The sequence below is a fragment of the Nicotiana tabacum genome, chromosome 8 (genome assembly GCF_000715075.1).
Source record: "Nicotiana tabacum cultivar K326 chromosome 8, ASM71507v2, whole genome shotgun sequence".
In the NCBI taxonomy this organism is placed as follows: domain Eukaryota; kingdom Viridiplantae; phylum Streptophyta; class Magnoliopsida; order Solanales; family Solanaceae; genus Nicotiana; species Nicotiana tabacum.
Window position 1 is genome coordinate 162693010 of NC_134087.1, and position 13932 is coordinate 162706941.

The following is a 13932-nucleotide window of genomic DNA, read 5'->3' on the forward strand; positions in this document are numbered from 1 at the left end:
CCGTTTGAGTTTCTTCTTGTTTCTTGGTATGATCAGACTTGGTTTTGGTAGATGACCTGGTACTAGACTTGGGTTTAAGGGTGGTTTGGCTAGATTTGATCATGGTGAATTTTCTAGGTTTAAAAATTTTCTTAGAGCCTTACAGGGGAGAAGTAGGGATGGCAATGGGGAAGGCCGGGCGGGTTAAGTCTTCACCTACTAAATTTTTGCCTTGCCTTGCCTCGTTTAGTTCTTTGCCCCATTTAGATCATGCCATGCCCTGCCCCGTTTAGCCCTAAACTTAATAGTTCTTTCATTTTTATCCATCTAACTAGCGCAATTGTTTCTAATAATATTTAGTAAATGGTCTCCTACTTCATCGATTCTGTAGGAGCCTAAATTGTCTAAAAAAAAAACGCCATCTTCCTTCGTGCAGTTTGGTATCTTATACCAATCGAGAGAGATAATGTTTTTTCCGTACTTTGTAAACGAACTACAAGTCAACATTATGTTGAACATTTCGTACTCTGTAAACGAACTACAAGTCAACATTATGTAGTACAAGTCAACATTATGTATTCGACGGGAAGCGTCACAGCCTAGGTTAGGAACACCTCCGAGAAACCTTACAATAGGCAGATCACCTCTTTTATTATAGTAGATAGACAACATTTGTGGACTACGATAAATGTTTTCAACCAATCTGACATTGTAAATGCACATGTAATGCCATGTATCAGTTCATACATGTGGTAATTTAATGAAGGATTGGAAATATACATTTTTATTTTACAATAGAAGAATGCTTTATTAGTTCTTTGTGCTTGCCAATCTGAAAGAAATCATTTGATATTCTGTGGCATCATGAAGTCAACACCAAAAAAAGTTTAAATGGTTGATAGATTCTTTTTGTCAGTTTTCACACAGGTAACATCTGCTGCAAATAGAAAGTCCTCTTCTCTGCCAATTATCTTGGCTAAGACATGCTGCCTCGACAGCATTCCCCACAAAGCAGGGAATTTTGGTGTGTTGTTTTTGTCCTCCGTGTTATCTTTTACCATCCAGCTTTTGGAGAAGATTGTAGCAACTTTGGACACCCTATACAGTACCTATATCATAATCAGAACTACTGGTCTATAAACTCCATTACTTTTTCACTTTGTTCCGCAATCACCTTTGAGGTTGTTGTATAGAGCAAGATTGAGGTTGTCGTAAATGTATATTTATCACCATGACTGTTTTCATGGTAAATGTCCTGATTAAGGTGGCAAGACCATAATGCATGTGTTGAATTTACCATCTGCACATATGAATGGAGAAGAAAAAATGTTAAAACAAAAAAAGAACAAAAAAAGACAATGGTAATAAAGACGATGAACTAAGTTCAAAGCGGCTGCAAAAGTGTGAAAGGTGACTGTTCTCTATCATTAAAGTTTATCTTAAACTATTGATGTCATTCAGGGTTGACAAAACAGTCACCAAATATAAGCATTTTTGTTCGGGGTTGAACTACAGAGAGTAGGAATTCATCCTTCAATGTCCCTGTTTCAATCCAACTATGTGTGCAAAATTTTATCTTCCTTTTAATCCCCATATTCAACATGATACTGCTGTATCACGTTGTTTAGCTGCACTGCTAAAACATAAAATTGTAGGGAGCATGTAAATTTTACATAGCACATCCTTCCATAGATGTAACAGGAGGTGTATATAAAAGAATGTATAATTTGCCATCAATCAGAAGTAAAGGTTATGCACTAACCATTCATAGAAAGTGATATAATCGATGTACTTGATGCAAAATTTTAAGGTGCTCTTCAAATTATCACGGCAAAAAGGCAGGACCCTGATCTTGTATTCCTGCGAGGTTGAGAAAAGGAAAACCGTTCTCAGTCAGGTTCCCAAAATAGTGAAAGAGATGAATACAGAGAATGTAGGTATGATTCTTACTTCTCAAGAAAACATAGGTACATTTACCAAATTGTAACGGCAAAAAGATTTATGTGAAAGGTTTTAGCCTTGACTATGAAGAAGTCGCATTTGAGATGAGAAAGTATCGCCAGCTATGGTGAATTATAGTAACTAAAGGTGCCTTGCATCACATATCATGTCAATATGTAGATAGTTTATATGTAAATAGATAACTCTCATGTCTTTTTTTTTTTTGCAAGCACATATCATCCCTGAATTGAGGGGATTGAGCTTGCTGTCAAAGCATAAACTCCTGGAAAAGCTAAATGAAGTCTCTGATTTGTAGTGCAGAGTATGCAACATTGAACTCGATTGGAGCAAAGGAAAGAATTGTACAGATACTTTATTTTCTTCTTTTTTTCTCTTTCAGAATATAGATACTTCTCTTAGCTAGAAAGAAATTAGATGTACTAAATCAAAGTCGTAAACTTACGTCGACAAATATGCTATGTTGTCATTGAACACTTTAGAACTGAAGAAATAGGAAGCTTGTCGTTATGTATAGTAGCATTCAAGTCTCAAGTCAAAAACAACAAATAGTAAATCCAGTATTATGAATAAGTCATACCAATATAACTAATGACTTCAAAAGAAATGTAATGTAGTAACATCACTTAGAAAAGAGGGTAAATCTTATAGTTAGGACAAAGACTTCAGAGAGAACTGAAAAGATATTTTTAGTAATGTTAAGATGCAATTGGTCATATAGATCTGAATTTGAACAGATAAGAGCTCAAAATGACTTGTAAAGAAATAGAAAAATAAAAGTTGTAAACTGAAAACTCATACTTACAGTTGGACAGACGTGTCGTGTCCTAATAAAAGTCCTATTGACGCTATTAAGGGAGAGTTAATAACCTCTACTTCACAGTGCTGGAAGAACTTACTGGCTGCACATGAATCTCCTGTGTTTTCTTTCATATTTCACGACTTAAAAAACCAAAGAGGGGAAAAATAAAAGTTAATTTAGTCTTTCTAACCAACAAGCATCATCTATACAATCCAAATTAACAACGCACCACAAATTACATTAAATTAAATGAGCCAGTGTTGGCTAATAAGTGTTAAATTTTGTTGCAAATATTCACTGCTGCCTTACGGAATGAGAGACAAAAAACTAAGCGTAACTAAATACACATTCAAAGTGTTCAGTTTCCTACACTTGTGTAATATTTTTATGTAACGCGTAAAGTTTACAAATATACATTATTGTACTCAAATAGTTATGCGCACAACGTCCATTCTCATAACCAAGTTATACTCCTTTCAATTTTTTGTTCACTGCCTTTTACATCTATATTGGCTGTTCTGCATTTCAAGAATATATGGCACAATAACATAGTTTGTTAACTGCTATAAAGGAGCTAAAATGATCAACTACTTGTACCATTGGTATATATAATTGTAGAAAAATTTGGTTAACTTATCAGACAGTAAACATCCTATTCATTTGAAAACCTATTCCTACAAAATAACCAGATTTAAAATAGCAAACAGCAAAAACAAAAATAAAAAAAGGTAGCTTTCACGAAAGTCATTCAAAATTGTGAGACCTCTTTCAGCAAAGTATCACGAAACTACCAAGTAGTTGATGTAACATCTGTGCAAATATGATTCCTGAATCGAGCTATTAGCACAATAGTTTAACCCCTTTGTCACAGTCAATTCCTATCGTTTCCCATTATGACTATGTACTACTATTTTTATTGTCACTAATAAAGTGCGGAAAAGAAAAATATTGAATACTCTTCAAATCCAGAAGCAAATTGGAGTTTGATGATTCTTTTTTGGCATATGCCGTTTGATTTACACATAGTGTACACACATATGGACTCTTCTAATGTATAAACCACATATAGATGGAATGTAATTACGATTAGTTGCAAAAAGAAGGAAAGGGCAAGGGTAAAGAAATAGAATTCAGAATGAACAAGAGAAATAGGGGCCAAACCTTGTAAATGAGGACATGAAAGAGATTTAGATTACCAGGGAGCAAGCATGTGCAAGAACTATCTATCCAACGGAGTAAAAGCAGCAGCACAGGAACTAATCCATTGTATGGCAGTTTCGGTTGAAGACATGCCCCTCCCTTCTCTCTTGGAATTGCAGCAGCTCTGTAAACGAGGAAATTAGTTCATGACAAAATCAACTCTGAGTAGACAGAAGCAAGAATTAAAATCTATCAGCCAGTGTTAAAAATGGTGTGAAGCGAGGAAAAGCGACAACCCCATTTCACGAAAAGCGAGAAGCGAGAAGCGCCCGCTTTAAGCTTTTTTGAAGTGAAGCGGAATTTAAAGAAAAAATTTAAAATAAATATGGCACAGACAACACATGTAATTGTAAGCAAATGTTCAATATTTGAATTAAAAAGCTAAAGAGTAGCATCAAATTAGACATCTAATGGCCATCTTGTTGGTCTCGCTAACTCTTGCCGAGTAAGCCCAAGCCGGGTCTTTCCTATCTTCTTTTGGCACCATTAGAATATCAACTACATAACACATAAGAACTAAGAATAAAAAATATATAATTTGGCAGAAATTGGGCAGAATCTGGGCAGAATTTGGGCAGAAACGGGGCAGAAATTTTCTGGAAAAAATTCGCCAGCATTTCAACGCTTTTTGGACGTTTAGAAAGAAAAAGAAGAAGAAGAAAGAAGGAGAAGAAGAATGAAAATAAAAACATACCTGTTGAAATCGTTGGTTTTTTGAGGAAGAAAGGGCTGGTTTAAAACCCTAGGTTGCTGCTGAAGAATGACTAAAACAGAAGACTCACTCGATTTGGGTCTTTTAATTGAAAAAGACTCGTTTGGGCTGTTTATTTCAAGAAGCGATCGCTTCTTCCGCTTTTCCCGCTTCTCGCTTTTTTGGTAGAAGCGACCGCTTTTCTGTAGCTGAGTCGCTTTTAGTACAGGTAGCGACACACCCGGCGAAACATTATATTCTTCCTCCTATTCTATGGACAAAACTTGTAGATTTCAACAACGTTTCCCTGAAAAATCCAGAATGAAAGAGCATTCTCTTTTCGCAGTTTATGAACCTTTCAGTTTCATGTTTAAATTAATTTACTAATTCGTAAGTCTTTTTTGAAATAAACGATTTAGCTAAAACCATATTTCTCATTTCAATAGTTTCTTCTGTTCATCGATATTAAGATTATATGGTGGGACAAGATGCTGTTATAACATATATAGAGTACTTTTAGTAGCTCCCTCAGGATTTTGTATTCCAGGAAAGCAGGTAAATGCTGACTTAAACCTCACAGCATATGTTTTGCTGATAAGGATACTCTCACCCTAGTTCAGGAATAAGGGAACTAATTACTTGGTTTAACGGTTAAGTTACTGTGGAAGTCCAAGCAATAATCCAAAATATATAGTTTCAGTCAGATATTATATTCTTTGACGGCACAACCCATCTTTTTGACAACTGATTGAGAAATCAATACACCATTTGAGGAATATATGATTTTTGTGAAGATTAATGTGCTAAATTTAGGAGCAACTGGCTAACAATTTGGTAGCACAGAGTTCATGTGTCAAGGTATTCATTCAATAAAGAAAAATTACTGACCACTGGCTATTCATTCAAGGTCTTCTTCTTCACATTAGTATGAAGTTTGTTTTCGCAATAGAACAATTTAAATAACTACCCTTCTAACCGTGTCTAATGGTGATACAAATCAACAGTCTAACTAAGGGTATGCGGAAGAAACCAAAAAGACTTTACTCAAATGGCAACCAAAGAATGAAACCAGAACATGAATATGAAATCTAATAGAAAAACTGATTGAAATTTTTTGTCAAACACCTAGAGAACAAAATCTATGAACATATTACACTTTCTCTATGGGAATTCCGTCGCTACTCGGAGGAAAACACAAATACCTAGCATATTGTGAAGGACTGAAATAATTAATACAAGAAATACAAGATGAGAAAAAAAATACCCCGTAGAAAATACCAATCGACAGAGGGGAGGACAGAGCTGAAGTATTTATCAAGAGAAGAGGTGTTTGCAGAAGAGCTGTTCGCAAATGAGCTTTTCAGGAAGTGTGTGAGAGAAATCGGCGACTTAATACCTGTCAAAATTGGGGTACACGTGTTGAGCTGCAGACAGAAGGCGTATAGGATAATAATGGGCCAGGCAGACATGTTGATCATGAGCTGCCTGGTTATCCCCATTTATAGTATAGGAGAAATAGAAATAGATATTATATCCAGTTCTTTTTTTTTTTTTTTTTTTTTACTTTTGTAATTTTTCAATTTGTGTAGTTACTGATTGTTATTTTAATTAGATTTCTTTGTAAGAATTTGATTAGTTAAAAAGCAATAGTTGAACATGGATTAGTGCACAGTAAATACTCAGTTTTATTTTAATATTTAGCTCATAATCAAAGTATGATAAGCAAAATGGATTAATCTCATCTTCAAACATCCAAGTTAATTAATATTTTGAAACCAAAAAAGAAAAAGAAAAAGGAGTTAAGGCTATATGAGAACTCGTTACTCTGTGTTCCTTTCCATATCAATTCATTTTTATGGACTTCAGTAGAATCAAAGTTCATTATATGCAAGAATTGTTTTAGAACCTGCTAAATAGTACAGGAAATCAATTAAGACTCTTGAGTAATTCTATTTTGTATAATACAATAATAGATTTGCGACAATGGCAAAGCTGAACAATTTTATTTGATTCAAACATTTAAGTTGCTTAGAAGAAATGCTCAATGTATAAATGATATATCCAATCAAAAATATTCTGAGGCAAGACCCATTTGGGAACTTCTGATGAAAGACTTATTTGGGATCTCATGGAAACAAGCTGTAAATCCTTTTTTCCCATACGAGAAAACCTTATTTTTTGATAAAATTTTGATCCCCTATATGCTGTCACGATTAAAAAATCCCAATCAATCGGGGTCGTGATGGTGCTTAACAATGCTTGCCAGACAAATCAACAGACAACAGATAAATAGAAAGAATCACTATAAAAGATTGACAATGGAATAATAACATAATGTAAAGGCAAATTTGAGATAACCGTAATAAGACTAAATCCAACATCTAACGTAAACCATCCCAAGATATGGAGTCACAAGTACATGAGCTTCTAGATAATACTAAATACAATATTTTGAAAAAAGTACAACGCTGTCCATGGAAATAGTACAACAAAAATAGAAAAGTGACTTTAAGACCTGCGAATCAAATGCAGCCCTACCGTAAATCACCAACTGGTATCCGCTAAGTACCTCTTGGGACTTGTCGCGACCCCAAATACCCCGATCGTGATGGCGCCTATCACAGCACTAGGCAAGCCAACCCAAAAAGTAACCACATTGAATTCTTTTTATAAAACCATTTTCTAAAACTGATTAAGTCTCGAATTTTCATAAGAAATATATAAATCAACTAAAATGTGCGGAAAACAGTACAAAAATATACCAACACAACCCAACAATCTGGTGTTACAAGTCAAGAGCCTCTAAATACAACCCAATCTGACTAACTAATACATCATAAGTCTAAGAATGCATAAAACTAAGATAGGAAGGAGGAAAGTAGGGATGCGAACGCCTACCTTGCAGTCTCCGGTCAACTCTGAGAGTGCTGGGGACCCTCACTCTGCTGCTCGGGCACCTGGATCTGCACACAAGATGTAGGGAGTAACGTGAGTACGCCAATTCAGTAAGTAAGTAACTAAAGTAAATAAGGTCTGAGTGCAGTGACGAGCAGTAAAAACCATATAACAAGTCTCAACAGAAATTTAAAGTAAAAAATCTGCAATTAAAAACTAGCCATCTCGTAAAAACTTCAGTTTCAATTAAAAATACTCGGAAATCATTTATTTAGCAGTTTTCAACAGAGGCTCAATATAAAATGAAGAGTGAAAGCAACAAAATATCATAAACGGGCCCCTCGAGCAAGGTATCACTCATAAATATAGCCTCTTGGGCAAGCCTCTCACTCACTCATGACCCAGCTCTCGTCAATAGTACTCACACTCAGCACTTCGGCTCAATAATATCTCATAATAGTAATAATCATAATAACCGCTGCGGTGTGCAACCCGATCCATAATTTATAGTCGATTACGCTTACTGGGGGTGTACAGACTCCGGAGGGACTCCTATAGCCCAAGCGTCATATCGCTGCGGCGCACAATCCAATCCAATATATATATCGTTGCGGCATGTAGCCCGATCCATATAAGTATTGCTGCGGCGTGCAGCCCGATCCATAATATATATAATATTGCTGCGGCGTGCAGCCAGACCCATGATATATATACAATCCTCACCATTAGGTCCTCAACCTCTCTCAGTCATTAACCTCACAGCCACTCGGGCATATCAGTGGAAATCAGGGAGCTCAACCCAAACAGTTTTCACATATAATAAGTAAAGTGATAAAACCGAATTTAAACAATAAACAGGTAAAACACGACTGAGGATATTCTTTCAAAATAAATAGAGTGAGGAAAATAGTAAAAATACCCCTAAGGGTCTAAACAGGTCGGCACAAGGCCCCAAACATGGCATACAACCCAAAATATAGTATAAATCTCTAAAATACGGGATATCATATGATTTCAAATCAAATACGCAGCTTGATAGTTGCTACGTGACGGACCAAGTCACAATCCCTACCGGTGCATGCCCACACGATCGTCACCTAGCATGTGCGTCACCTCATTTATCAAAACAATATGAAATACCAGGGTTTCATACCCTCAGGTCCAGATTTACAATAGTTACTTACCTCAAACCGGATGAAATACTACTCTGCGATGCCTTTGCCTCTCGCCTCAACCTCAACTCACGCCGAATCTACCCAAAATCAGAATCATAACATTAGAATATGCTAAGGGAACAAAGCCCATGCGAAAATAATCAAATTATACCAAAAATCTCGAAATTGGTCCAACCCAACCCACGGGCCCACGTCTTGAAATTCAATAAAAGGCACATTAATGGAATCCTTATCCTCCCACGAGTTCATACATACTAAGAATGTCAAAATCCGACCACGAATGACCCCCCAAATCACTAGATTAAGGTCTCCAATTTTCAAGCCCTAACTCCCCAATTTTAGGCTTCAAATCCCCCAAATTTCATGTTTAATTAGGTAGGAATCACAATAGGATCGAGTATTAAGTCCATAATTTTTACCTCCAAGAAGTTCTCTTTGATTCCCTCCTCAATTTCCCTCAAGAAGCTCCAAAACCGAGTAAAAAAATGGTGAACTTAGGCCAAAAATTGCGAAAATGGCCTTTTAAACATTCTGCCTAGTGATTTGAAATCCTTCTTCGTGAACGCGGTCAAAGCCTCGTGTTCGCGAAGCACAAAAATATCATTGACCAAAAATCCTCTTACGCGAACGCGACGACCCCTCGTGAATGTGATGCCTCAGCAAATCAAACCTTCGCGAACGCGACATCACCATCGCAAACGCGTTGAACACAGACCCAACCCTTCACGAACGCGGGACCCTCATCATGAACACGAAGTCCAATACTACTACCTCACATCCTAACCCTTCCCGAACGTGAGGATCCTCTCGCGAACGCGAAGGCCAAATACCTACAACACCAACAACAATTTTTCTGCAACTTTTTCCAACATGAAATGATCCGTTCAACCACCCGAAACTCACACGAGGCCCTTGGGACCTCAACCAAACATGACAACATATCCCATAACCTCATTCAAACTTGTTCCAACCTTCGGAACGCTCAAAACAACATCAAAACAACAAATTTACATCGGATTCAAGCCTATGAATTCCAAAAACTTCCAAATTCTGCTTTCGATAAAAAAGTTTATCAAAGTTTGTCCGAATGACCTGAAATTTTGCACACACGTCACAAATAACACAATGGACCTACTCCAACTTCCAGAATTCCATTCCGACCCCTATATCAAAATCTCACCTATCAACCGGAAAACGCCAAAATTCCAATTTCGCCAATTCAAACCTAAATCTACTCTGAACCTCCAAAACCCATTCCGATCACTCTCCTAAGTCCCAAGTCACCTCCCGAAGCTATCCGCACCATTAGAATTCACATTCGAGCCCTCTTTCACATAAGTTAACATCCGATTGACTTTTCCAACTCAAACTTACTCAAAAGAGACTAAGTGTCTCAAACCTTACCAAAACCATTTCCAAACCTGAACCAACCAACCCAATAACACATAATACAGCTGAACAAGTCAATAAGAAGCAGAAATAGGGGAAACAGAGCGGTAACTCATGAAACGATCGATCGGGTCATTACATCCTCCCCCTTTTAAACAAATGTTCATCCTCAAACGAGTCAAGAAACATACCTAAAGCCTCAAATAGGTGAGGATATCTGCTCCGCATCTCCCGCTCAGTCTCCCAAGTAGCTTCCTCCATGGGCCGACCTCTCCACCGCACTTTCACTGAAGCTACATCCTTTGACCTCAACTTTCAAACATGACGCTCCAAAATGGCTACTGGCTCCATATCATACGTCAAATCATCATCTAACTGAATCGTGCTAAAATCCAAAACATGAGACGGATCACCAATATACTTCCGGAGCATAAAAACATGAAATACCGGATGAACACTCTGTCACACCTCCTTTTTCCTACACCCGAAGGGCATGAGGGAGTTTTTCCAATTAAAGGACAATCGAAACAGGATTATTTATATTAAGAAATTCAGAGTCGCCACTTGGGATATTTATGGTGTCCCAAGTCACCGGTTCAAATCCCGAATCGAGGAAAAGGTTGACTCTGTTTTACAGTCTGTGGATCAGAAATCCGGGTAAGGAATTCTGTTAACCCGGGAGAAGGTGTTAGGCATTCCCGAGTTTCGTGATTCTAGCACGGTCGCTCAACTATTATTATTGGCCTAATTATCTGATTTTAAAACACTATCAAACCTATGTGCATTTTCAACTATTAAATCGCTTTTAAATCACTTGATTTATTCGTAGTTAAAGAATTGAGTTACACGTACGTATACTCTTTTCCTTTGGCACGTCAAAAATTATGTCACGCGAACGCGTCCACAATTAATAACACTTTGTTTATTTATTTAAGAAAATTTGATTGAGGTTGCACGAACGCATCCCTCGAGTCTTTTTTAGAGTTAAATTCGCAATTATGTTACGCGAACGTATACATAATCACAATACTAATCTAAATCGAGCCTAAAGCAAACTACGAAAATTATTATTTATTTTTCTAAAGCTAATTTAAGATTATTATGAAGGCCATGGTATGGAAATTAATATAGAAAAAGAGATAGATTATTTACAGAAAGATGAAACTAGCTTGTGAATTTTTATTAGCTCTTGGCCAATCAGACTTGAATTATCTAAATCCAAACGGCCAAAAATCTTCATTGCTTCAAACCAAAATATGAGGTTCGGTTGCTAAACAATTTTTAAACAAAAGGCTCAAGTATGGAAATAAACCATCTACTAATTGAATGCATAAAAAAAAGATGGATCAATCATGCCAAACAAACAACAGAGAAAGAAACTTCACAATTGCGTACATTTACTCTAATTTATGTTATACGTAATGTGTAATGCTGAAAGAGAATCTTTACTCCATCACTTGGGTGCACAAACACTTCAATCTGATATTTCAAGATACTATAGCCAAAAGCAAAAGCAAAAGCAAAAGTAAAAACAAAAGCAAAAAGCAAAAGCAAAAAGCAAAAAGCAAAAAGGGTGCTATTATTTTAACCGTTTTTAATATTTCGGAAAAAATTCAAAGTTATTTAAAACACATCGTAAACCACGCTACATAAATGTACCCGCGGTTCACGACACGTTCTATTTAACCTTGTTGCAATTAGAACCGAGTCACATGAAATGCACCCCCAGATTTATATAAATCAAGCATCAAAACTACATCACGGGAACCATACCCATAGCCATGATTGTTTATTTAATCGCGCCTAAAGCAAGCTACGATGTTTATGAATTGTTTCTTAAACTATTTTGAGATTATTGTAAGGATAAAGAGTTATGGATAAAAATATTGTGAATCATCTGCAGTGTCGTGCATAGCAGAACTCAAACGAGGAAACGATTACAACGAATCGAAGAATAACCTCTTACTCTGTGCTGGTTGCTTTTATAAATTGTCACTACTCATAAAGAGCTAATCAGAAAATGAAAGATTATTATAAAAATAAGTGCATGAAATGTTGCATTTCATTAAGAAAAACAAACAAACAAGTAGTTATGCATTTTCCTACTTCAGTATCATTTGGAGAACCAAATTAACTTTGCCAATATAACAAAAAAAAACTTTAAAATATTGGGGTTGTAGGCTTGTAGCACAACGTAAAAGACTTTTATTTTTATAAAAATGAATTAGTTCCCGTAAATCAACATGAATGTCCAATGTATTATTATAAGTGCTACAATGGGATAATGGATTACTGACTCTTTTATAACTAAATTATGGTACAATACATACAATCTCACAAAATCTAATCAATGATAACTTTTCAGATGTTTTACCATTTCACTAAAAGGATCGCGAGAAACAGAAAATACTAGGAATTCGTTTAATGGAAATCTGACACCTAATCTATAAATAAAAATAACTTTAAGGTAAAATAAAATAAGCAAAGCACAATAGCTTTGTTCTTCAAGAGGAACGAGAGCACAAGTAATGCAATCAGAGAGTAGAATCGTACCAATAATCACCATTCACCAATTGAAAGATTGGTTAATCAGTGTATGTACAAACAGTAGGCTGTATCGAGCATACCTGAAATGAATAAAAATTGAAAGCCAAAGCAGAGGCTGAAAAAGACGAAAATAATGCCGGAACTCAGCTACTGGACACAGCGTAATCGGCCAGTTCCCAATCTCAGCTTTCGCAGCTTCACCATCCAGAATAAAACAAAGATATAAACCTTAAATTTTCAGCAATTAATTCTTCTCAAAATCCGGTCCGAAATCCTTATTTCTTTCAGCTTTTTCAGAGATTTTTTTTCATTATTTATTTCCAAATCTACTTTTGGAACTTTCCAATTGCAGAATCCCTCTTTCGCTGTCTCGTGTGTATATTTCAAAATGGGAGTGAAGGGAGAGAGCTTAAAGGAGGGGAATGTCTCGATGGGTGTTCAAAATGTAGAAGAAGGAGCTAAAGCTGATGGGTGTTGGTTTTTTTTTGAGGTGGGGTGTGTGAGGAAGATGAAAATAGGGGGGGGGGGGGGTCGTGTCCTCTCCGAATATCCTCCTTATGTGATTCTCAGCCCCCTTAAATGGGCATTTAATTAGTGCATTTTCCACTACAACTTATCTTCTCCATATTTTAAACCCAAATCAAATAAGAAAACTCAAAATATTTTGGTCCCCTCCCTTTTCCCCGAAAATCCTCCTTATCTCTCAAAGTGTTGTTCCCCACTTTCTCTTTTTTTATTCTTTTTTTTCCCATATCTATATCGTGTGTGTATATATATTGCACAAAAAGCAAAAGATAGGAAGAATTGTGTGAACCACATGTGCTTGTACTATTGTCCATTCATGTGCACTGTATTTTTAATTAAATATGTATGTTTGGAATGTGTGGACCCCTCTAGATTGTTGTTGGAATATTTCCACAAACACACGAAGATAACTTGGAAAGGAACACTTTGAAATTTCATTTCCTAGCATTTCTGCTTTGTGCTTCGTTACTCTTTTTTCAATTTTCATTGTTTTTCTTATTTTGTTTCGTCTCTTTTTTTATTTTATTTATTTTTTGGTTAAAGATAGACCAACATACTAATTATTTAAATAGTAAGAAATAATTAAAAATGAAAATAAAATAGCCATAAAGAATTTTAAAAACTACTCAATACTTATTAAAGGCTTTCAATTTTAAACTAAACTAAATGTATATATTTATTTGAAATCCTTCGTTTAATCTTTTTGGAAATTAAAATGCAAAGACTATTTTTATATTTTTCAATTTTATGAAAAGTAAGAAAACATTAAA

General features: G+C 35.9%; 1 long non-coding RNA gene across 6 annotated transcripts; it reads right to left on the reverse strand.

Moving 5' to 3' along the window:
- Nucleotides 1-760: 760 nt before the first annotated feature.
- LOC107775326 (uncharacterized) lies at nt 761-13377 on the reverse strand. Of its 6 annotated transcripts, XR_012694320.1 has the most exons (7): nt 12718-13377; nt 7530-7594; nt 5896-6027; nt 3937-4064; nt 2809-2880; nt 1742-1839; nt 761-1279 (listed from the first exon to the last, which is right to left on the reverse strand). It is a non-coding gene; the product is annotated as an uncharacterized LOC107775326 (long non-coding RNA). The 6 variants fall into 6 exon arrangements; XR_012694323.1 differs by lacking the exon at nt 5896-6027; XR_012694318.1 differs by lacking the exon at nt 5896-6027 and having other exon boundaries at nt 2744-2880; nt 3902-4064.
- Between the last annotated feature and the right edge of the window lie 555 nt (nt 13378-13932).